Raw genomic sequence first — 22,954 nt, 5'->3', positions numbered from 1 at the left:
TGTGGCCTGTGGTCAACAGCTTGCTCTAACTTAACCCTACCATGGAATGCTCACATTACCTGCTCCAAGATGACTGCTCCCAGTTGTTTTCCACCTCCCTGTTGGCTGCAGGGGCTGCAGTAGCATAACCCAAAATGTATTGTGTCACCTTCCTTCCTCCATCCCCTTTTTCTGCCATACAGACAAAAGAAGAATATAGGGCCAGAATCAAACAGACAACATAATTGTTTGCTGGAGAAAAACTAAACAACAGTGCAACTAAGCTGCCAGTAGAAATAAGTCAACTGCCACAAGGAACAGGCCACATGGCAGGGAAGGCAAAAAGTGTCCTAGTCCCCAAGTAGTAACCTGATCAGCATGGGAACATTCCTTCAGAATCACCAAGGACAACCAGCCTAGGCCTGGGCCACCCCAGCACCAGAGAGGATGGGAGGGAAGGTTGCAATGCCTGCCCACCTGGAAAACGGTTGAGGTGGGTGAGGTGGAAAGTTAGCGGGTCTCTATATAGGATCCTGCCAGAGGGAAGATTGCTCTGTCTTGCAAAAACTTCCCCAGCTCAAGATTTCTGCAAGGGTCTGGCATAGTTTTTCTTCCCACACTATCTGAAACAAACAATCTGCCACCCACCCCCACGAAGGGCACTTTCACCAAACATTAAAGGCTTGTAGAAAGGGTCAGGGGAAGCTTATCTGTGATTTTGGTGCGTCTAGATGCTGACGGGGCATTTTATAGAGTTTTAAAGGCAAAAATATATTGATGAATCGATTCATCAGAAAAAAACTGTAAATTTGTTATTTGTAATTTGTTGAACTTGATGAATCATGAATTGAAACGAATCACCATTTTTCATGTGTGCCCATCTTTAGACAAGAACTATTACGTATTCTTACAACTTGGTTGCAACTGAAGATAAGAATTACTGTAACAGCCTAAGAGTTAAATCACATGTTAAGGGAAATGTGTACTTTCTACTGTAATCCTCAAGACACACAGTTCTTTCAAATCTCTAGGCCTTAATAAACAGATTTTCAAATGAAGCTCATGTTTACCTTCCGAGGAACAGAAGCAAACTCAAACAAGCTATTTTGCAACATGCAAAGTGAGGCAACTTCATGCTAGGATAAACAGATTTCTTTTTAATTCTTTTAACTAAGACTTGCGAAGGAGATGCAGTAATTGTGATCACTTTTTAAGAGAACTCGGCTTCTAATGGCATCTTAACTGTTATCTACTCTGATCTTAAGCCACATGGAAAAAGAAAGGGAAACTAGAAAACGACTCAAATGAGAGAGGGATCACTGTACACACAGAGACACAAAAAAACTTGTTATTTTATTGTCTTTAGATAGCATACATCACATTAGAGGATAGGCAGGTATATTAGTCCTTGATATTGGGAATTGTATTGTTTGGTCCTCTGATGGTGTTTCCTGTGTAAATATGTGAGCAGAGATGGCATCTAGGTTTGCTTCAAGGTCTGGTTTCTGTAGCAGTGTCTCTGGTAGACAGTCTGTTGCAGGTTAGAACACGCTTTAGAGTCCCAAACAATATAATCCACAGTGTCAGGGACTCATGCAGTTGATCATCCTTTATTGGTTGTGTCTCCCCAAATCTTCCAAGTATTTAGAGGTTTCTGGGAATTGTACTCCAAAAATGTAGCCTTTCCAATGTTATCGTACACATACGTATCTAGGGAGGCATATGCATGGAGTGAGGAAACATTAGAGTAGTTATTGAAAGGCTAGGAAGACCTTCACCTTGCTCATGGTGGTAATGCTATAGGAATGGAGATCAGAGATGGGAGTGCCATGAGAAACAGATCAAAATGTAGGGTGGGGTTAAGTGAATAAGAGTCCCTGCTAGCTTAGCAGTGGCTGGCCAACACAGACACTGAGAAATCGATCTCTGATCTATATCCTACTGATGCACAGACAGCAACAACAGTCAAGGTCACCGGCATACCTCATCCTTCCCTCCCTACCCTAGTTCTTTGAGAAGATACTCTCTCCCTTGGTCCATTCATTGGCTTCTCAGACTCTAGTGGCTTTTGTCTATGTAACAACAATCTGCTCCTGCAGAGGGTTGGATGGCTGTCAACCTCAATGTGGTTGGAAGATAACATGCAAAGTGTAAAGAACACAATGCTTTCTTCATTTACTTACCATTTCCCTTTAAAAAGAAAAAAAAGATTGTCCTTCTGGCATACACAGCATATTCAGGTTTCACCACGGTCTGTATATAGTTCAAATTCATTTGGGCTTAAAAAAATCAATCCATTCGAAAAACAGATATTTGAACAGCTGCTTTGGAGCATACTTTTAGAAGACAAAATGAGAAATGTGTGAAAGATTCACAGAGAAAACATATTAGAAACATTTTTGGGAAATGTTGCAGGAGACAGTGGGAGTCAGGGATGTGTTGAATAAGATATACTTATAACAAGACTATTTTAAGGACTATAGCATTCTGTGCAGACAGTCCTCCTCCCTCAAATATGGCAATTCTTATATCAGTTAACACTAATACAATTATTGGTTGGTTAGCTATTTCCTCCCTCAAATATGGCAATTCTTATATCATTTAACACTAATACAATTATTGGTTGGTTAGCTATGTCAGCCTGTTGCAGAAAGAACTTTTATGGCACCCTAAAGGCTGACAGATTTGCTTTTCTTTAATCTGTCACAGACTGAGGACCATTTCATCAAAGGCATTTGATCAAGTGAGTTGCAGTCCTTGAGAATAATGCCAAACAAAAGCTGCCACAAGACCGCTTATTGTTTTTAGAGGCTAACAGAGGCCGTCCATCAGAGAAGGCAACTGAGTTTTTCTATTTGAGTAGCCATGGCCCAGGCTTCAAAGGCCATCAGCCTTCACTGAAGAAGTAGAAGTAGAAGTAGAAATGCACAGTCAAATTGTCCTTTTGCACTTGCTCAGAGCATGAGCTCTCTAAACTTCACAAAAGAAAATATTCATAATTTGTCCAAACTGCACAAATCATGGGGGGGGGGGAAGCACTTGCCTTGGTCTCATGCTGGAAAGGAAGTTTATAAAGAAGGTAAAGGTAAAGGTCCCCCTTGACATTTAGTTCAGTCGTGTCCGACTCTAGGGGGCGGTGCTCATTCCCGTTTCCAAGCCATAGAGCCAGCGTTTGTCCATAGACAGTTTCTGTGGTCACATGACCAGCGCGACTAGACACGGAATGCCGTTACCTTCCCACCGTGGTGGTACCTATTTATCTACTCACATTTACATGCTTTTGAACTGCTAGGTTGGCAGGAGCTGGGACAAGCGACGGGAGCTCACTCCATCACGTGGATTTGATCTTATGACTGCTGGTCTTCTGACCTTGCAGCACAGAGGCTTTTGTAGTTTAACCCGCAGCGCCACCACGTCCCTTTATAAAGAAGACTAAAGAAATAAAAACAAACAAACATATCCTCTGTGTTTTCCAGGATGTGTATGGGGAGCACTTTTTCAATGTCTCCACTTTCAGTTGCTGACTATTTGTTGTTATTTTCTGTACTCAAAAAGTAATAATAAAATAAAATCCAAGATGCCAAAATGCTGAAAGTCATTTACTGATTTTTGCATAAAAACAAACAAACAAACAAACAAACCAGTTTAACATTTTGGGATTGAAATAAAAGCCAGCAAATATATTTTCCTGGAGCAGATCTAAATGTCCCTGGAGAGTTTTTCTAGTTCCTGTTTCTGTTAATGTTGCCATTATGTCTGGAGTTCACTTCCTTGGGCTACATTTGGACTTACCATGAGTTAACCCTAAATCCTCCTTCACAATATATCTGCATTTCCTATAGATATGGTTCCAAGTTAAACTGCAATGAGTAGCAGAACAGTGGCCAGCATGTCCCCCCTTCCCATGGATCCTTCCTGGAACGATGGCTGGCTTGCATCACCATGCTCATATGACTAGTATCATTCAAACAAGGACAGAATAGGGGGTGGGGGCGGGAGGACTACTGTTTACAGAAAAGATCGAGGTCTGTTCAAGTGCTTGGAGTTCCACCAAAGGAATTCAGTGTACAATGGAAGCACTGTAAGAATAGCTACCAATGGCTATGGTACAGCACTTGAACAGACCTTGATCTTTTCTACAGACAGCGGTCCTCCCACCCCCACTCACACTGAATGGTGTGAAAAATATCTTCCTCATGGTCATTTTAAATCACCAGCTATTTGGCATCATTGGAAAAGAGAGAAGGAAATATTCCTCTAACCACTTTTTCTGTACCATGCCAAATTGTATACACCAAGGGGGGGGGGGGAGACACAAACACACCCAAGCAAAAATTGCTGTGACTATTCCCCAAATTAGAGTTGCTCCAGTCACATCCAGAATGCCCAACCAGTTTTGCATTAGAATAGAGCTGCAATGGGGTCCTTGTGCAGTGTCATGGACAGAGTGGTAGATTAGGACTTTGGAGACCAGGGTTCAAATCCTCACTTGGCTGTGGAAAATCATTGGGGTTGTGGAAGTAGTAAAATTACTCCTTAAATATCTCACTCACCTTGAAAGCCCTGTTAGGGTTTCTGGAAGTCAGTTCTGACTTGACAGCACATAATTAACTAGAGCTGCAATATGAAAAGTCATGCATGAATGAGATGCAGGTAGAGACAATGGGTCCTCCTTCGACAGCTCAGTATCACAGGGGAAAATACTTGATAGTCTGTCAGGTCTCCTAGTTTAAACCCTGTGTTACTTTGCAATTAACAGCCAAGGTTCTGTTACTTGTTTTCTGTTCCCATTTGGTTCACTAAAAGCTAAATAAGCAAAACTGGAGCTCTGAAAGATTAGTTGTTAATTAGAGATATTTGTGTACTCAAACACTATTTCCAAATACACATTCTATTTTTCTCACAGGAAATTATTTTTCAGACTTGCATTGCAGAGACAAAGAAAAAATGTGGTTTTCAGGAGTGTCTTTGTTGAAAAGCATTGTAATTAAAAACAATATTCTAAGTATAGGGAACATTGACGGGAGTATTACATATTCCCATCTTGAATTTGAGAATAATTTTGAATATTATAGTAAATAGACAGAGAATGGGTAAAGCATCATAAGTTGTTCAACAAAGCTACATCTTAGGGCAATCCCAGCCCAAATAGATATATCCATTCTTCATGAACACCCAGTTTAATTCAATGGGAGTAATCTAGGTCCAGAAATAATTTCTGTACTTAATTGCTCCCAGTGAATCTCATTATTTGAGCTTCTTTTCAGTATATCTTCCAGGAAAGGCGTGAAAGCACATATTTTTAAAACAACTATTGTAAGAATTTAACTGTTTGTAGATTTATTGATGTTAATGTTTTAAATCATCATATTTCATTTTATTTTATTTTAAAGATCTTATGCTTGAATTTCATTATTTTTAGTATGTTATATGACTATAGTATTCTGTACTTTCTTACTCAGGTCATCTAGATCAATCAGCTCTGCAGTTTGTATTGAAAGGAAAAGTTCCATTTAAATGACTGGAACCTAGTTTTGTAATATAAACCACAAGTATGGGTACCCTCAAGTTCAACTGAGGGCAGGAGGCTCTGCACTGGCAATTCTAACATGTTTGGAGAAAATGTGTCTTTTATGAGCTGTCAAGCTTCTTCTGACATATGCTTATCATAAATGGGTTTGCAGGGTATGTGAGATACTTAACGAATGGTTGACTACTGCCATTCCCACCCCCAGTGAGTTTCTGTAGCAGAGCAGGGAGTTGATGTGGGTGGATGAATCATAGTCTGGCGTCTCAACTGTGACCACTCTGCCTTGGGTGACCCTGCTAGGATTCCAGGCTCGTAATGAAGTCTGGCTTCCCAGCAGTATTGCTCTCAGTTTCACTGACACACTCAAATCCCTTCATCATGTTCAGGTGTGCATCCAAGAAGAGATAAGTGGGGCTTACCCACAGGAATGATCGCAGCTTAAATATCTCTAAAACAAGTTACCATTTGGCTACTGCTGTAGCAATCTGGAATCCTTCTGCCAGACCTCCATACACAGCATTGTTTGTTTTATTTAAAATGTAAAACAAAACAAAAATTCATTACTTGCAGGAATTATCTAATCCTGTACATATAAAAATGTTGACATTCTATTGTATCAGTTGACACTTATGAGGTCAGAGAAAGTGTCTTGGAGTACAATCTTCCTGAAATGGATCGGCTTTAATGTCTTCATTTTGCTTTCTTGTCCTATATATTTTCTTTTAAAATACCCCTCCAGGCAAACAAGTTTTAAAACAGCACAGCAATGTGATCCAAATACTTCTTACAAATTGCAGAAATGTCCTTGTTACCTTATTATAATGGTTGTTCTTTATCAGCTTTATCCATTATCTCATATTAATCTTGAGTACTTTTAAGTCAAGATAACAGGAGAAATCTAACTATGAACTTTTGTGTGTATGGAATGTTAAGATAACTAAGGAGGGTATAAAAATTAGCCCAGAAAATGAAACTGCTTTTAAAAATCAAGGCTTGAACAATAGTTTACTAACAACATGGCAAAACAATTAACTGGCTTTCCAACTGAGCAAGGTCACAGTACTATAATAGCTGAATATATTTTATAAATAATAAAGCTTAAACAAAACAGAGAACTGAAGAGTATTGAAATAATTATTTTATTATTGGCAAAATGTCGCAACATGTTGATATGACAGATAGATGCTATCTGCAGGTCCTATAATTTGCACGGTTTGCAACTGCAGTACTCCGGTGTTACAATATCTTGATGTTATAATTTCTTGGTCTGTCAGAGCCTTTATTTTACAGGCCTTCACTTCTCCAGGCTTTGCAACATTTTAATCAAAACAATGACTATTATCATAGTGGCAGCCTGCCAGATTCTGAGTTACAAGCCCTTGGAGTTACAGGAGGTGTAACACCAGTAGAGATTCCTAACTTGGTGCACAGGGTCCTTGGACCACCAGGCCCTTCAGAAAGGATTATTGACAGTTGATGAAAGGGAGATAAAGGTATAATAGTATGGTTACAAGCAAAGTTTGCAAAGAATTCCACAGTTAGTACAGTCCACATAAAAAACTTTTCTAAGCTCTGTTTTTCTGAGTCCAGTGATCTCTGTATTTGATCGCAGAAAGGTTTTAAGCACTTGCAGGTCCCAATCATCTGAATCCATCTTGTTTTATTTTATTTTATTCTGTTTATCTATTACTATCTTTCATTCCCTAACTGTAGTTTATGGCAAGAACATGATTTTTCATTAAATCTTAGATGAAATATTAATGAACAGAACAGCAAAAATGTCTGCCCTGTGACAATAGAAGATTTGATTGCATTAATGTTTTCAGTACATAGTGGACATTTCCTCTATGAAGTGTCATGTTGATTTGATATTAGAAAGTTTCTCAATGGAAATATAATCACTTGTCTTCCATTGTAGCTGTTGTTTCCCTGGGAAAGAGTAAAGCCCATTTTTAAAAAGCTTATAATTTCATTTAGAAGAAACAAGTCAACTTCTGGTTTCTTAGCATGCAGTATTTATTCTAGAACAGAAAATACTGTAAAACTGCTCTGAAAAAAAAACCCCACACAAAATAAAATATGGCAAGAAATTAAAATGTTGATTCAGCTTTAAACAATATTTATCTTTCGCCCACTGTTTGTTCATATATACAACTTTTGCACATTGTTCTTTAAATTTACTAATAGAGCGCCATAGGAACTGTAAGAACATATTCTAAATTAAACAACGAAACAATTTTTTTTCACCAAGAGAAAGGTTTTTCAAATTATTGTTCAAACAACTGTGAGTGAGTGATAAATTATAGTGACAATCTCCACAGAGACGTAACAACTAGTGGGAAAGGGTTAACAGTTTATTTACTTCTTTCTCCCTCAAATATCCTGTCTCCCACACAAAAGCATACATGCTGATGTTGATATCCCACGCCAAAATGTCAAAGAAGAAATTATTTGATAAGGACTACAACACAACAAAGACAATCTATGACACCCCGCCCCCAGAAAAAACTTTGCGACACCCCCCCTTGATGGGTCACAACCTCCAGGTCAGGAACCACTTTGCTAAAAGAATTACATATCCCACATCTTCAAATCTACTTGATATTGCTACTGATCTAAAATATTAGCCAAGCAAACTGGCTCTCGGTAGTATATCATTATGGTTATGTCAGAGGTAGCCAGCTTTTCTTTTTCATTTGTTAGGAGGCGTAAGTCCTCCCACATGTATGAACCCACCCTGAATTTAAGTGATTATTTGTATTTTAATCACAATAAATGTTGTTTACATGTCAGAAAACCCTTTTCCACAATAGCAAATTGTATAAAACTCTATGTAGATGTTATTAACATTCAAATTAGCTGAAAGTGTGCTGTGAGCAACATGCTGGATTGTTAAAATGCAAACATCTGTTATGAGTCAGAGCTATAGCTAGAAAGAAATATATTTTTTTCCATAATTTAAAACATCAACAAAAGAAATCTTATCCTGTTCTAATTCTCTAGAAAACACAACTTACGTGGAATTAGGATCTGCAGAGCTGGATGGGACCCTATGGATCATTGAGTTCAACCTCTGTCAGGGAGACACAGTGGGAAACTGAATTCCTGACCTCTGGTGCCTCAGCCGAATACCTAAACCACTGAGCTGTCCAGCAGTTCATATTTCTACATCCTGCTCTTTCACCAATGAGGTTAAAGTAGCAGAACAACTTTGTGAGGCAGGTGAGGTGTCGAAAGTGAGTGCCAAGCCCAGGCTCATCCACAGAGCTTCATGGCTCAGTAGCATATAGGCTCTGGATCACCCAGACCCTTCTCCACCATGCTTTTCCCTCTGGTTAAAGGAGGGGGGACTCAATGAAAAGAAATGCTATATTTTGCTATTGCTGTTCTGACAGCCATTTCCAAAAGCAAGCATTTCTTTCCCAAGATATATTATGACTGCCAGATCAAAATCTCGCGTCAGGTCAAAACAGCAGCCTGAAAAGAAATGCCACTTGCTCATACATCATTGGTGCTTCTGAAGAATGCCACAGGCATTCTTGCTTACAAGGAATAATTATTATATTACAAAAGTGTGACATTTCACTATGGATTTTAAAACTTTCCTCACCTCTCCATCTCCCTCCCTCTCGCTCACTCTTCCTGGTCTGAAATCCTAATTCTCCAGAATAGAGTACTCATAATATGGTACTTGGTGACTGAACTTGTCTTGTAGAGGGTGGTTTGCTTGGTTGGATTAGACTCCTGTTTGGTCCCTTGCTTTCCAGGAATCTTTGTAAAACATGAGTGCAAATATCCCTCATGATGTTCATTAGTCAAGATCACAGTTCATCCACTGATCCACTAGAATCCTTTGCACAATTCCACAGGCACAAATGCTGATGATGTCAACAGCAACAGACTTTAAGCTTTAATTTAATTTTACATATTTCTCCCCCGCCACCTTTAAAGTTCTAAGGCTCCCTTTTGACTTTCAGGAGTGGATTACAGAAAGATCTGCCTTATGATGGACTTTAGCAAGTCTTCTAACAGAAAAATAAAAACTTACACTATATAATCTTATTATCATTCATATTTATCCAAATATGGAAATGAAAGAGGGTGAAGGAGCTGGATATAGTTATGATTCAGTGAAAGGGTTTTGTTTCTTTATCTGTTTCAGTTAAATCTAGTTATCTTGAAAATTGCTCAAAGCATGGTCCTCTCCCCATTTTTGCCTTCATGAAAGCCCTATAAGGTAGGTAAGGTTGAGCAACAGCAATTGGCTCAATGTCACACAGTGGGGATTTGAAGGCAGACTTATCCTGGCCTCATCCAGCACTCTAATGTCTAGATTTTGGTGTAATGGAGTTGGAAAAAAGTGGATTCCAGTGCCACGTTGATATTGAAATTTAGAGCAGGTTGAGTGGTATAAGAAAGTTACAAAACAAGCAGAGAGATCCAAGGCAAAGTGTTCATGTATGGGAGGAAGGATAAGTCACTGTAAAAAAAAAGAATGTAGGAGAGAAATTACCTAGCAATAGGTCTTGCAAGAGGTTTGATTGATCAAGGACTTATGTACCCCTTGAGCATTCATTCTAGTGGAAGGGCACTATAAAGATGTAATAAAATATATAAATAATATGTTGAAATCTGAGAGCCTTCAATCTTGAGTTACCAAGAAAAAGGGATGTTGTCAAGCATTGTAAAGCAGCCTGAAAAATAGTCTGTCAACCACTGCTACCTTTTCAGGCAGGAAAAAGGAAATGTAGAAAGGGTAGAAGTTTCTTTTTATTCCCAAAAATGCAATGTTTAAGGACACAAGCACTCTCCAAAGTTACTAAAAACTTGGTAAAAGGGTAGACACATTTGGTAAACATGTTAGGAAAAGAAAAGAGAAAGAGAATTCCAGTTAGTTAATGGAGGAGTTAGTGTTCTATAGAGAAGGGACAAACAAATGATAGATTCCTTTGAAGAAGAAGCTTATAAGGAAGAACCTGCATTTTTGGAAAGTGAAGTGAAAGCTGTTCTGAAAGTATTAACGAGAAATACATCACAAGGGGTAGCTGGAATACAGATAGAACAGATAATGAATCTGTCAATATCCTAAAAAAGAATATGTCAATCACTATGGAAAGCAAAACAATGGCCCACAGACTGAGAACGTTCAATATACATTACAAGCCTAAGAAAGGAAATGTCAAGGAGTGCAGTAACTATATGGCCATTGCTTTAATTTCTAATGGAAACAAAATGATGCTCAAGGAGTTACAACAAAGGTGTTTGCCTTATATGAAGCAAGAAATGCCTGATGCTCAAGCTCCATTCTAAAAAAGAACAGGCACTAAAGATCACATTGCAAATATCCACTGGCTACGGGAGAGCACTAAAGAATTTCAAAAGAATATCAATCTGTGCTTTATAGATTACAACAAAGCCTTTGATTGTGTGGATCATGGGAAGCTATGGAATGTTCTGAAATAGGTTTGCCTCAACAGTCAATTGTCCTAATGAGTAACCTGTATTGTGGAACAACAACAATGGAGGAATCAAGAGTGGTTAACAAGAAGAAGTCTGCCTATCTTGAGATGGCTGTAGGCAAACGCAAGAACCTGATGGAAGGGTAAAAACTAGCAAAACTGCAGTCTTTCTTGGGACAGAAGACTCCTATAAATTCAGTAGCTTGAGGAATGAAGACCACTCTCTATCTCTATTTCTGTTTGTTGTTATGTATCATCAATTTGGAATTGACTTACAGTGATCCTAACAGGACTTTGACGGTAAGTGAGATAGTTAAGGAATGGGTTTATCAGTTACACACTCCACTAATTTTCCATGGCTCAGTGGGGATTCAAACCCTCGCCTTCTGATTCCTAGTCCATCACTTTATTTACCACACCAGACTGGGCATCCCCTATCTCTGGAATGATTAATTAAATGAAATAACATAGTATCTCTTTCATTCTGTTCTTGCAGTGATTAAAAGATTTACCAGGTGATATTCAGAGCAACATTAGTTGTGATTAGAGGTGGGGACAAAGCACCAAAAGAGGGCTTTCTCTTCTTTCGTGGGTCATCAAACTTGACTACCCATGAATTGTCCCCAAGTGGCCTGAGGAACCATGAATCAATTTGTTGGTTCGTTGGGTTATTTTTTTTTTAGACAGCCCATTGGGCTATCTAAAAAAAAAAGCCCTGGCCCCCACAGCCTCCCCCCCTTCCCACTGCTGCTTACCTTCCCAGCTGCCTCCTCCTGCTCCACAGCAGCTTCCCTGGAAACAGAACCCAGATCGTTGGATCCACAATTTCAGTTCCAGCAGCCTAGCTTTTGCAAAGAGTAATGAGGAGGGCTTCCCTTTCGGCAAGCCTGATTCAGATGATTCCTCCACCCCACACCCCACTGTCTTTGAACAGACAGCAGGGGTGGGGTATCCCTTCAGTCAGGCTTCCCCAATTTTTCTGTGTCCCAGCGCGTATAGAAAGAGAAGGGAAGTGGAAACCAAGCGATCCCCCACCCTCGCTGTCTGTGCGAAGACAATACGAGTGGGGAATTACTTCTGTCAGCCTTCTCTCCTCTTCCTACACCTGGGCGGGCATAGAAAGAGAAGGGAAGTGGGACCCAAGAGAAGGGAAGCCGAACAGAAGAGATCCTCCACTTGTGCTGTCTTTGCAAAGACAGTGGGTGTTGGGGTTCAGGCAATGGGCAGGCTGATGGGCTTTGTGGTGATAGGATAGCAAAGAGTCTCTTAGCAATAGATAGAAGAAGTCAGCCACACACAGAGATGGATGTCTGCCAGCAGTACTCCTGGTGGGTGACTCAGCAAGGAAGCAGAATGAGAAGTCGTCTGTCCCTCTGCGATGTTCTCTTGTTCTGATGTTCTGATGTTCTGCTTCTCTGTCACCAGGAGACTGTCCTTTTATTAATATTACAAGGTCACAGGTAGTGACAGCATTACAGATAGTAGACAGGGTCCAGATAGGACAATGGTTACATTAGGGTTGGTCTGGAGAAAGGCAATTAATCAAGCGCTCTGATTGGCCTAAGGAAAGGCTTCTATAGTAAGCTCTCTATGATAATGAGAAGGAGGGAGAATGATGGCAGCTCCTTCCCTCAGAAGCAGCCACAGGATGCTAGGAGAGTTTTCCCTCACTAGAACACCCATGTGGCTTAGCAACCTTAGGAATGGTACCCCCACAAGTGGGAGTTGTGGGATCACTTGGGACCCACTTCTCTTCTCTTTCTATGCCCACCTATGCTTAGGAAGACAGGAGAAGCCTGATCCAAGAGATTCCCCACCCCACTGTCTTTGCAAAGACCCTGACTGAGGATATAAAGATGGGGGAAACAGGGTCAAAGTAATCCCCCCCCCGTGCTCAAAGACAGTGGAGATAATTCCTTTGGTGAGGCTTCCCCTGTCTATGCTGCTGGTGCATAGAAAGACAGGGGAAGCCTGAGGAAAGCAATCCCCCCCGTTTTTGTAAACAAGGGATTGGGATTCCCTTTGAGTAGGCTTTAGCAAGCTGCCCAAAGGGAAAAACCCTCTTTGCTTATGCCCCTGAGGAACAGCTGATCCACAGGGGCATAAGCAGATAGGGATAGACGGATATAAAAGGGCTATATTCATTGTTTCATATTCATCGGTGTCTCTGGACCTTAAGAATACAAAGCAACGAATATCTGATGAATTAGTGATATTCGTTGAATATCACAATTCATTTTTATATTCATCCCCATGTCTAGTTGTGAGCTTCACCATCCTAGCATGGAGTAGAGGATTACATTAACACTTCAGCAGGAGACATTCTTAAGGTAGACATCTCCTTGGGGCTAGCAGATTCCAGAGACATGTTTCAGTTTTTTAACATGATATGGAATGAAGAACAGGGACTATTTAGAAGGCTGCAATCTAAAGTCCATTTCCTGGGAGAACTCAGGGACTAAAGAAAAGTTATTGAATGCAATAGGTCTTACTTTGAAACAGACAGACACTGGGTGGCTGTGTAAAAATAGACACTAGACAATAGATGAAGTCAAAAGTGATTCAAGGGTGATCACAGAAGCAAGTTGGAGGCAGTCATGCAATTCCTCCGTCAATGGAAAGGAGCCCTATCATTCTAGTTCACCTTTGCAACAGTGTTAGGTTCATGTAGACAGCAACAACTAGTTCTACATATCAGTCCTATAGCTGTTCTATGTGTACTTGCTGAAAACTGACTGCTATTGGTCATTATCAAATCAGACCAGAATTGTGCCAGGTTAAAAGATTTGACCAAACTCCGGGAGGCAGTGGAAGACAGGAGGGCCTGGCGTGCTCTGGTCCATGGGGTCACAAAGAGTCGGACATGACTAAAATCTAAACAACAACAACAAAAAAGATTGATAACTTGGGTCAAGTGTGCCCCACCCGCCGTATATGAGATAGAGAGAGAAGCACAAAATTCAATTTCCCAAATATGCAAAATCCTGCTGTCAGTTAGCAAGAAGGCAAAATATTGTGATACTGAGTCACATTAAGTGTGGGAGGATAAATCAAGGTCGGAATTTATAACTCTAGCTTCAGCATCAGTTTCTGTTCTGGGTTTTCTTTTCCTAACAATACCGTAGCTCATGACAAAGCAATTTTATGATTAACTATGCAGATCTGTATAGATGTAATTGTAATATTCAATGTACTTATGCTGATACAAAATCTAGGCCTATCCATAAAGAATCATACATCTCTCAATAAATTCAGTTTAAATTGGCAGTTAATTTTGTGAATATATCCTGTGGGAGCTTTAAAATGTAGTATAGGCTTCTTTCCAAAAGATCATTATAAGCATTTTTCAGGTGACTGGATATATCTTATTGCTAGCATTTCCCCCATTCACTCACTTGGAATTAAAAAGTTAATTTCCCAGAGTAGATTGCTTCTTTCACATTATCTGTTACTGCATATGTGATTCATATGATGTCAAAAATCTATTTTCTTTTTCACTATATTTACATTTTGGGGCTTATAGAAACTACTGTGCTGCTTAATTAACATACGGCAAGCTCAGAGACCCAGGATTAATTTGGGGATAAGAATGATAGAGCACTTGCTACATTTACAAAAGTAACACAAGAAGCGTGAACAGTCATCGGCTTCAGAAGATGAACAGGGTTTTCTTTAACAATCAGCAACCTATCAAGCAGAAAATTCATTCCTGGAATACCTGATTCAATAGGGCTACATGATATGCCTTGAATCAAGATGGGTGGGATTGCCTGATCTCATTCATTAAGAGCACTCATGAAATCAGAATTCTCCCCTACTCTTTCCATTATTTTGCCATCTGTTCTGACACTTACTCTTGCTTGGCAGCTATTGTAGTTGTTTACAGCCTGAGTATAACTTCAAAGAAGATTGATGGATGCACTGGCTAAACAGTAAATCTCAACCTTTGCTCCTTTAGTGGTTCTGGACTTCAATAACCAGTCTCTTCCCATTGGCCATGCCAGCTCAGGCTTCTGGTATTCGACATCCAAATAGTGGAGGGTCAAAGTTTGAGAAGACTTACGTAAAAGCCACCGAAAAGCAATTCCTACAGAAGTCAATGTCTGCATGAAAGTGCCATTAACTGTTGCTTCGTTGGCTTTGGCACAGGCCATCAGCTTGCCCAAACGGTATTTTTCCATGCATTCGATTGACCTCATATAAACAGATGAAACTGCTTTATGCTGAAACAGACTGTGATGATTGCTCCACATCACTCCTGTCACTCATAATCAGGATCTTATTTGCATGAGCCTATGAGAGGATTGGAGGGGCAGAGTCAGTTGATATAAAAAGGTTTGGCAGGATAAGATAAAGGAAGATATAGAATTTGTAGATAGTCAGATTGTGAGAGAAGAGAGAGAAGGAACAGATACTAATAGAGATAAGCTGGTCAAGATAAATAGATAGAACAAGTGGTGTTGGTTATGTGGCAAGATATGTGGTATTTTAATGATTTGATTGTGTACAATGAATATCTGAAGAACTTCTGTGATTATGATTAAATTTGATACACTTCAATAAATAAGTTCTGTTGGCAGTTACCAGACAAGTGTTTGACTAAAGTCTTTTATATGGTGGATAAAGGAAATCCACTGGTGGCAGTGAGGAAAAAAGAACCCTTTGTGAGGACACAACGCCTAGGTGCATCAAAGGAGGGAAACATCACAATTGGCGTCAGCTGGTGGGATGACATAGCGTGAGCTCTTTGTTTGGTGAAACAAGCAGAGGCCACGTGGTAAACGTCACACAGACCATAGGGCCAAGCAGTTTGTGCTTCAACTTGACAGCTGCTCTGCACAGCTCTGTGCGCCCATCTTTCTAAGATCCTAATGGAAAGACCTTATCCTGAACCTGAGCAACCAATTCCTAAGTTTAAAAAAAAGACAGATGTAAAAATATTGTAATATTTCAGCTGTTCTTCTCCCCAGTGGGTGACATTACAACAGTGTTTGTGAAATTTTCTGTGAGAGGGATTTTTCCCCCGTGGAGAAATGCGTGCTTTTGCCCCCCCCTACAGCCCCTGTACTTGTATTTTGCATGAGAAACCTTGAAGTTTTCAACAAAATAAACATTTTTACACAAAATGCAAGACAAAACAAACATTCTGGAGCAAACCCCTCTTTCGTCCCCCTGCAGGAACACAAACTCTCCCACTGATTTCTACTGCTTGCATGCGGAATCTCAGTGTACCGTGATGCCCGTTTTATTATTAAGGATGGGGAAAACTGTAAATATTCTTCACATCTTTATGCACAATATATACCGTACTCTACCAGAAAACTACTGAAATTACTTGCAGTCCTCTGGCTCAATAGGCAATCAGTAACTGCTACCAGTGAAGAGAATTCTGTAATTCTGCATGGGGAAGAGGTCTGAATATCTTGACTGTAACCTATGCAGACATCAAAAGGAAGTTGCTCTGATGTCTCACAATGATATCTGAGGTGGCTGTTCAGAATGCAATTGTAAATCTGGGGGGGGAAACACACCATGTAGTGAAGTGAATGCAATAGCTGTGTGCTAATAGGATTCAGGCAGTAAAATTCCAGCTATTCAGAAGAATGGTAAAGCAAGTGTTCTCAGCCTCTGTTATTATAGAACAACTCCATTTAGCAATCTGTTTTCTTATACTAAATAGCAATCAGATTTCAAATGCTCAAGTTCAGCAGAGGGAGATGGGAAGCAGGGACCCTAGGAATCTTTCCCAGCATAAATAGGAGCCTAACCTACATTGAGCTGGTTGGATAACTCAATGAGAACTAGAAAAATCTGCCTACAGAGCAGTGGGGCAGGAATTCACTTCTCTGCTGTGGCTTCTGGGAGACCAGCCAGATTATGTGGCCCCCCTGGGCAAGCTTATAGAGAGCTGCCATAGAATGGCACAGGTAAACCATGTCTGAGTACTTTACACCTAGAAAATGCTGAAAAGGTTTTCCATAAGCCAGAATAGACTTGATGACATTGAATTGTTATTAAACATTTCCGATGACCCAAGGACGTTCTTTTTTGCTTCCTCTGTTTTTCTTTATGGAAGCTAAACAAGGAGCAAAATTCTTCATGTAATGGTGCATTTCCCATCATAAATCCACTAGACATTTTTCTGTAGAAATTTTAAACATCGATTTATCCCCCTCTATTTACATTCCTACAAACTGTTGGGCTACAAAACACTGACTTGGATTATTTCAACTTTTAAATAATTGTGTATATAGTCAGAGTACCACTCAACCAAGTATCCAGGCCTCTCCAGACAGGGGGATTTGGAGTGGTTTGGTTCATGCTTAAAAGCTTCTTATCTTCAGTGTGATCTATTTTATCTCACACTTGAGCCATCAGTCCATTCCCACTGGAGATATTTATTCTCCTGTGAGAAGGGGCTACACAGGTTTTTGGATGACCAGTTCACTCATGAGCAAGGTTTAACTGATTTACTGATGAGCAAGACTTAGCTTGGACAAAATTCAAAACGATCTTGATAGGCTTGAGTACTGGGCTGAAAATGACAGATTGAAATTTAACAGGGATAAATGCAAATCTGGGGAGGGGGACAAAGACTCAGTTACAAAATAAAGCATACTTGGCTCAGTAATTTTAGAAATGAAAAGGATTTTGGAACTGTTGTAGATCACGAGCTGAATATGAGCCAACGATGGAATGTGGTTGCAAAAAAGGCCAATTGTATTTTAGGCTGCATTAATAGAACTATAATCTCCAAATCCCATGAAGTACTAACTCCCCTCTATTTGGCATTCATTAGGACTCATTTACAGTACATTAGTCCAGAGAACTGTGAAAGACAACTTTTGATGTAGCACTAATTTCACAGAGAGATGCCCAAGACACAGACAGCCAAGTTGGATGCCAACTTGGATGCTGTAGCTCTTTCAGGTCCTGTGAATGAAACTGTGCCCCCTGCTTCCCCTGTGCTAATGGATGAGTTTCAGTTGTTGCAGCCTGATGACATGGTCAGGATCCTCAGGGAAGTGAGGGCTTGACCATCCCAACCCTAGGCAGAAGGCCAACCCCAAGACCCATTCTCCAGAGGAGGGTGGGGACCTGTAGCTCATAGGTGATCTTTGGGGCTTGCCCCGGCAAGCCCCTGGGAGAATGTGGGTGGATGAAATGGTTTGTGAGGCCAGAAGAAGAGGTGGGTCACCCTGCTCTGAAATAGGTGGTCATTGGGGCTTGCTGGGGCAACTCCTAGGGAGCATGTGGGGTGGCTGGAAAGCTTTGGCAATGCTGAACACTCTCTGAGGGGAAAAGAGGGATGTTCCATTCAGCCTGCAGAGGCTCGTAGAATTAACTGCTCAAGTCAAAGCTAAGCCCAGGAAGTGTTATATGAGTACAGATGCTGACATTGAGAATATTCCACCAATATCATTACCACCTCTGGAAGAGCCTGAAAGCTCTGCAAGGCGGCATAATATGGGAGAGCCCTTTTACACAGGGAACCCTGTGACACTGGTAAGAAAAGCCTTGGAATTTTTCTTTTCTCATATATTTTCTTGTGATGTGTGTTGGATGGTCATGTCTTGCTGAAATAGCATGGTTTCAAAAATCCATTTTCTTTCCCCTTCCACTTTCTTGCACTTCTTTGTGAACAAAGTGCTTTCCTCCTCCACTTTCTTGTGCCTTGATGATTCCTGCTTTTCCCCTCCACTTTCTTCCCCCCTCCATTTCCCCCCCTCCACTTTCTTCACAAAAAGTGGAGGGGGGAAGCAGGGATCAAAGTGCTTTGATCCCTCCCCCCTCCTTACTTCCATGATTAAGACAATGCTCAATTTTTAATCTAAATATTTTAGACAAAGGCATTGTCTTATACATGGAAAATACACTAATTTTAGGGCTTGTTTAATTCTTTTTTTATGCTATTCTAATAATTATAACAATAATATTGTAAAAGCATATATCAATAACTCTTGCCTCCCCCTTTTTCTAATCAAACAGATGAAATAGGAATTTGTGCATCACCCTGAATATGAGGTACATTGGTAGCAGGAAGCAAATCATTCACCTCCCTGGGGAGAAGTAAAAGTTCCCCTGTGGATTGTTCCATGAAAGCATGAAAAGCAAATATCTCTCACCTCCTTTCTCAGTGTATTTCATCATCACGTCTGCAATTGCCCTCAGTGAATGGCAATACTGAGATAAGTAGCTCAGCAGTAGAGATAGGCACAAACTAAACTACAAATTTAAAAAAAAACATGAATCAGCCTGGTTCATGGTTTGGCTCATAGTTCAGTTCAGGGATCCTGGTTCGCTGAAACAAAAAAGCACCAAACTTTTGTCCACTCAGCGCTTCATTTTTGGCAATATGGATGCCCTGACCCCTTCATGCTGCCCCCCGTCACCTCTCTACCTTGTCCTGCCACCTCCTGTTCTTCATATTCCACTGATACGCATACACATGTGCAGAGACACCCGACCTAGCTCCTGAAAGGGAAGCTGGGTCACTGTCTCCAAAGATAGCAGTGGAGGAGGATGAAGAGGAGACGGCAGCAGGACCAGTGAGGGAGGTGATCGGAGGCAGTGAGAAGGTGGTGGGCTGGTGTCAGAGATGGTGGAGGCATTAGGTTCCCCTACCCCAGGCACAAACTTGAAAAAAACAAACCATGATTTGGTTCATTTTTCCATAGTTTGTGGGTGGTTCATGTATAGCCACAAATCACGAACCACCCCGATTCTCCCTCCCCACCCCACCCCAGTTCATGTCCATCTCTACTCAGCACCGAGAATGAGTTCATATGAGGGTTATTTTGATCAGAAAATTGAATATTTTCACCTTTTTGCTGAGTATCCTTCAAAGCAGAAGTAGCTTTTCATATTAAAACAAAGCAAGTTCCCACATTTTCCCATTCAGCGACTTGGTTCCTTAGAAATGTTGTTATTTTACACTTTTCCCCTAGTTTACATTCTCTGGTCATTTAATCAAGTCACTCTGCTGTAAAGCAGCATTATCCTCCAAGCCTATCATGTTCTTTCTACTTCTACCACTTTCATTTCCCATTTATCTTTTTTTTAGTAGATTATTTCCAGTTTTACCAGCATTGCAAGTTGCCAGAAAGGAAAATGTGATTGGAATATTTCATATAGTTTCTTTTTCAGTTTCTGTTTCTCACCCTGCAGTCTTTCTCTTTATATGACAAGACTACAGAAGCATTGCTGTGGAAACCAAATTTTTTGCTGTTTTATGTTCTGAGTTTTTTCCCAAAAAAGATACAAAGTTGTTCAGATGCTACGCATTGCAGAATACTGGAAATGTTCTTACAAGAGATTGTGTATTTCAGGAAAGTACTTTATTTTAACATTTATTTAATATATGAATACAAACTTAGATAATCACCTAGCAGATATGCTTTGACTGTATTCCTGTGTTGAGCAGGGGGTTGGACTTGATGGCCTTGTAGGCCCCTTCCACCTTCACTTTTCTATCATTCTATGTTTTCAAATACTTCACATTATTCACAGATTGACTTTTGTATGTTGTTAATGACATAAAAAAGATATGTTGAATCAGACAAAGGATATTTGAAGGATTGTTGTGGATTTTTCGGGCTTTTTGGCTGTGTTCTGAAGGTTGTTTTTCCTAATGTTTTGCCAGTCTCTGTGGCCACAGAGACTGAAGATGCCGGCCACAGAGACTGGCGAAACGTTAGGAAGAACAACCTTCAGAACACGGCCAAAGAGCCCGAAAAACCCACAACAACCATTAGAGCCTGGCCGTGAAAGCCTTTGCAGATATATTAATATTTGAAGGACCTTCTCTCCCTATATAAGCTAATGTTGCAAAAATGTGTTTGTGTAGCCCCGGGGGTCTGCCCAATTACACCTGAAACTGAGAGTCAAGTGTCAAAGACTAAGTGGGACTTTTTCAAAGGTTTTATTCTGCAGAACAGGAGAGATTAGAGATGTGCATTTGGATTCAGAAATATTTGGAAATCACCAAATAATACCTTATTAGGATAGTTCTGAATATATCCAAATTCAAATGTGATACTTCCAAATATTTGTAATAATAATAATAATAATTCTTAATATCTAGAGTCCCATTTTCTCCTATACATTAGAATGCAGAAAGCTAAATTTCTGCTTGCTAGAGGAAGAAGTGAAAGTGAAACCTATTTCTGGAATGATCCTGGAATGATTTCTTGAGAAATAAAACTTAAAGACCCTCTGGCACCAAGAGTGGTGGGAGCAGATAATTCAGTGTCTCTTGATTGAGAGTGAGAGCAAAACCTTTAAATGATGTTGGTCTGGACCAATGAAATCTATAAACAGGCATGGAAACAAGAAGGTATTTTTTTCACACTGCTTCTTTCCAATTGAAATGTGTGCATATCTGTTTATAAATCCTCTGAGCTAAAGGACCTGCTCTACTACAGGTTTGCCTCCTTATGAAAAGAGGAACATGTTCTCACAACCCTCCTGGACCCCCAAATTAAACAGTGGGCAATGGCTACTAAACAGCAGGAAGGGGGGGCATGCCAGCCAACTTTCCATCTCATGCAGCAGTAGCTGTACTCCTCGCCACCACTAAGACCTGTCCATCCAAGCTCGTAGTTGAATCCATGAGTACACTCAAGTTGCAAAGCTGAGTCTTCAGCGGGACTGTAGCCCTATCAAGTACAGGCTGAATCCCTATCCCATGATTTTCCTTTTGACTGACCAGGAGCACCTCTGTCTTGTCTGGGTTAAGCTTCAGCTTATTAGCCTTCATCATTCTAGACCATTTCTGATAACAGACACCAATCTATTCCTTCCTTAGAATCAGATGAAAAGGAGAGATAGATTTGGGTGTCGTCACCATACTGATGATACCAAGCCCCTAAACTTGAGACAACCTTTCTTAGCAGTTTCATGAAGTTGTTGAACAGCATGGGGGACAGGACATGCCAATGGCCAGGACCTCAAATAGGAATCTCCCACCAACACTTTCCAAGTTCAGCCATACAGGAAAAATATGAACCACTGTAAAACAGCGCCACCAAGACCCATCTGAGAAAGATACTCCAGACGTTTATCATGGTCAATGGTATAAAAAGGCTCTGAGAGATCCAACAAAGAAACATTCTCCCTATCCAGCTCCTGGCATAGATACATTTGTCCAGGCAATTAAAGCTGTCTCTGTTCCATAACAAGGCCTGAAACCAGACTGAAATGGAACTAGAGTATCCTCTTCATCCAGGAACTGAAATGCTCAACAATGTAAAAGATGAAAACTGAAAGTTCTGGTCCGCAACCTGGGTTCTTGGAACATCATTGTAGTTATGTGTTGTCAGGGCATGTCTACCTTACGATGCCACTATGAATTAGTGATTTCCAAAAGGCTCCATTTGATGACTGAAATAGATAATATAAAATCTTTAAGAATTTCAGTTGCTTCATTGTCAACATTAAAGTTATGCACTTATACTATAAATATTATTTTTGTCTTCTTAATATTCAACAGTCCAGCTTTTGCACTTCCTTCTTTCAGCTTCATTAGGAATTGATTCAAGTCATAGGTATGTTCTGTGAATAATATTATGTCATCTACATATCTTAAATTATTGTGACAACCCCAGACCTACTGGAGTATGCCACACTCTAATTATGCTGCCACCAACCATTCCCTATAAGGAGTCACACAGACCAGGAATGGATTTTTAACAAACAAAAGAACAAGGTTTATTTAAATAACAAACAGGGTAAATAAAAAGATCAAGTAAATAAGATACTGTAACGTGGCAACGTCCCAAACATATACATACAACAAACTGGTTCACACAGAACACTTTAAAGTAAAGCACAGACCCTGAACCTATCAGTTCTGGCTACCTATAAAGAAACCTGAACCTATCAGGTATGTACAAACTGACACACAGTTGTACTCAGTCTGACACACAGACTCCAACTCCTGCTTCTCCTCAACTCTCCACACAAGCTCCACATATATATACAGTAC

At 40.3% G+C, this 22,954-nt stretch overlaps 1 long non-coding RNA gene across 1 annotated transcript; it reads right to left on the bottom strand.

The window, feature by feature from the left end:
- Window positions 1-1,894: 1,894 nt before the first annotated feature.
- LOC144588381 (uncharacterized) lies at window positions 1,895-19,187 on the bottom strand. Its single transcript, XR_013543911.1, has 2 exons — window positions 19,095-19,187; window positions 1,895-7,438 (listed from the first exon to the last, which is right to left on the bottom strand). It is a non-coding gene; the product is annotated as an uncharacterized LOC144588381 (long non-coding RNA).
- Between the last annotated feature and the right edge of the window lie 3,767 nt (window positions 19,188-22,954).

The sequence above is a fragment of the Pogona vitticeps genome, chromosome 3 (genome assembly GCF_051106095.1).
Source record: "Pogona vitticeps strain Pit_001003342236 chromosome 3, PviZW2.1, whole genome shotgun sequence".
Classification (NCBI taxonomy): domain Eukaryota; kingdom Metazoa; phylum Chordata; class Lepidosauria; order Squamata; family Agamidae; genus Pogona; species Pogona vitticeps.
Note: the sequence above shows the minus strand (reverse complement) of the source record. Positions and strands in the feature narration are given on the sequence as shown.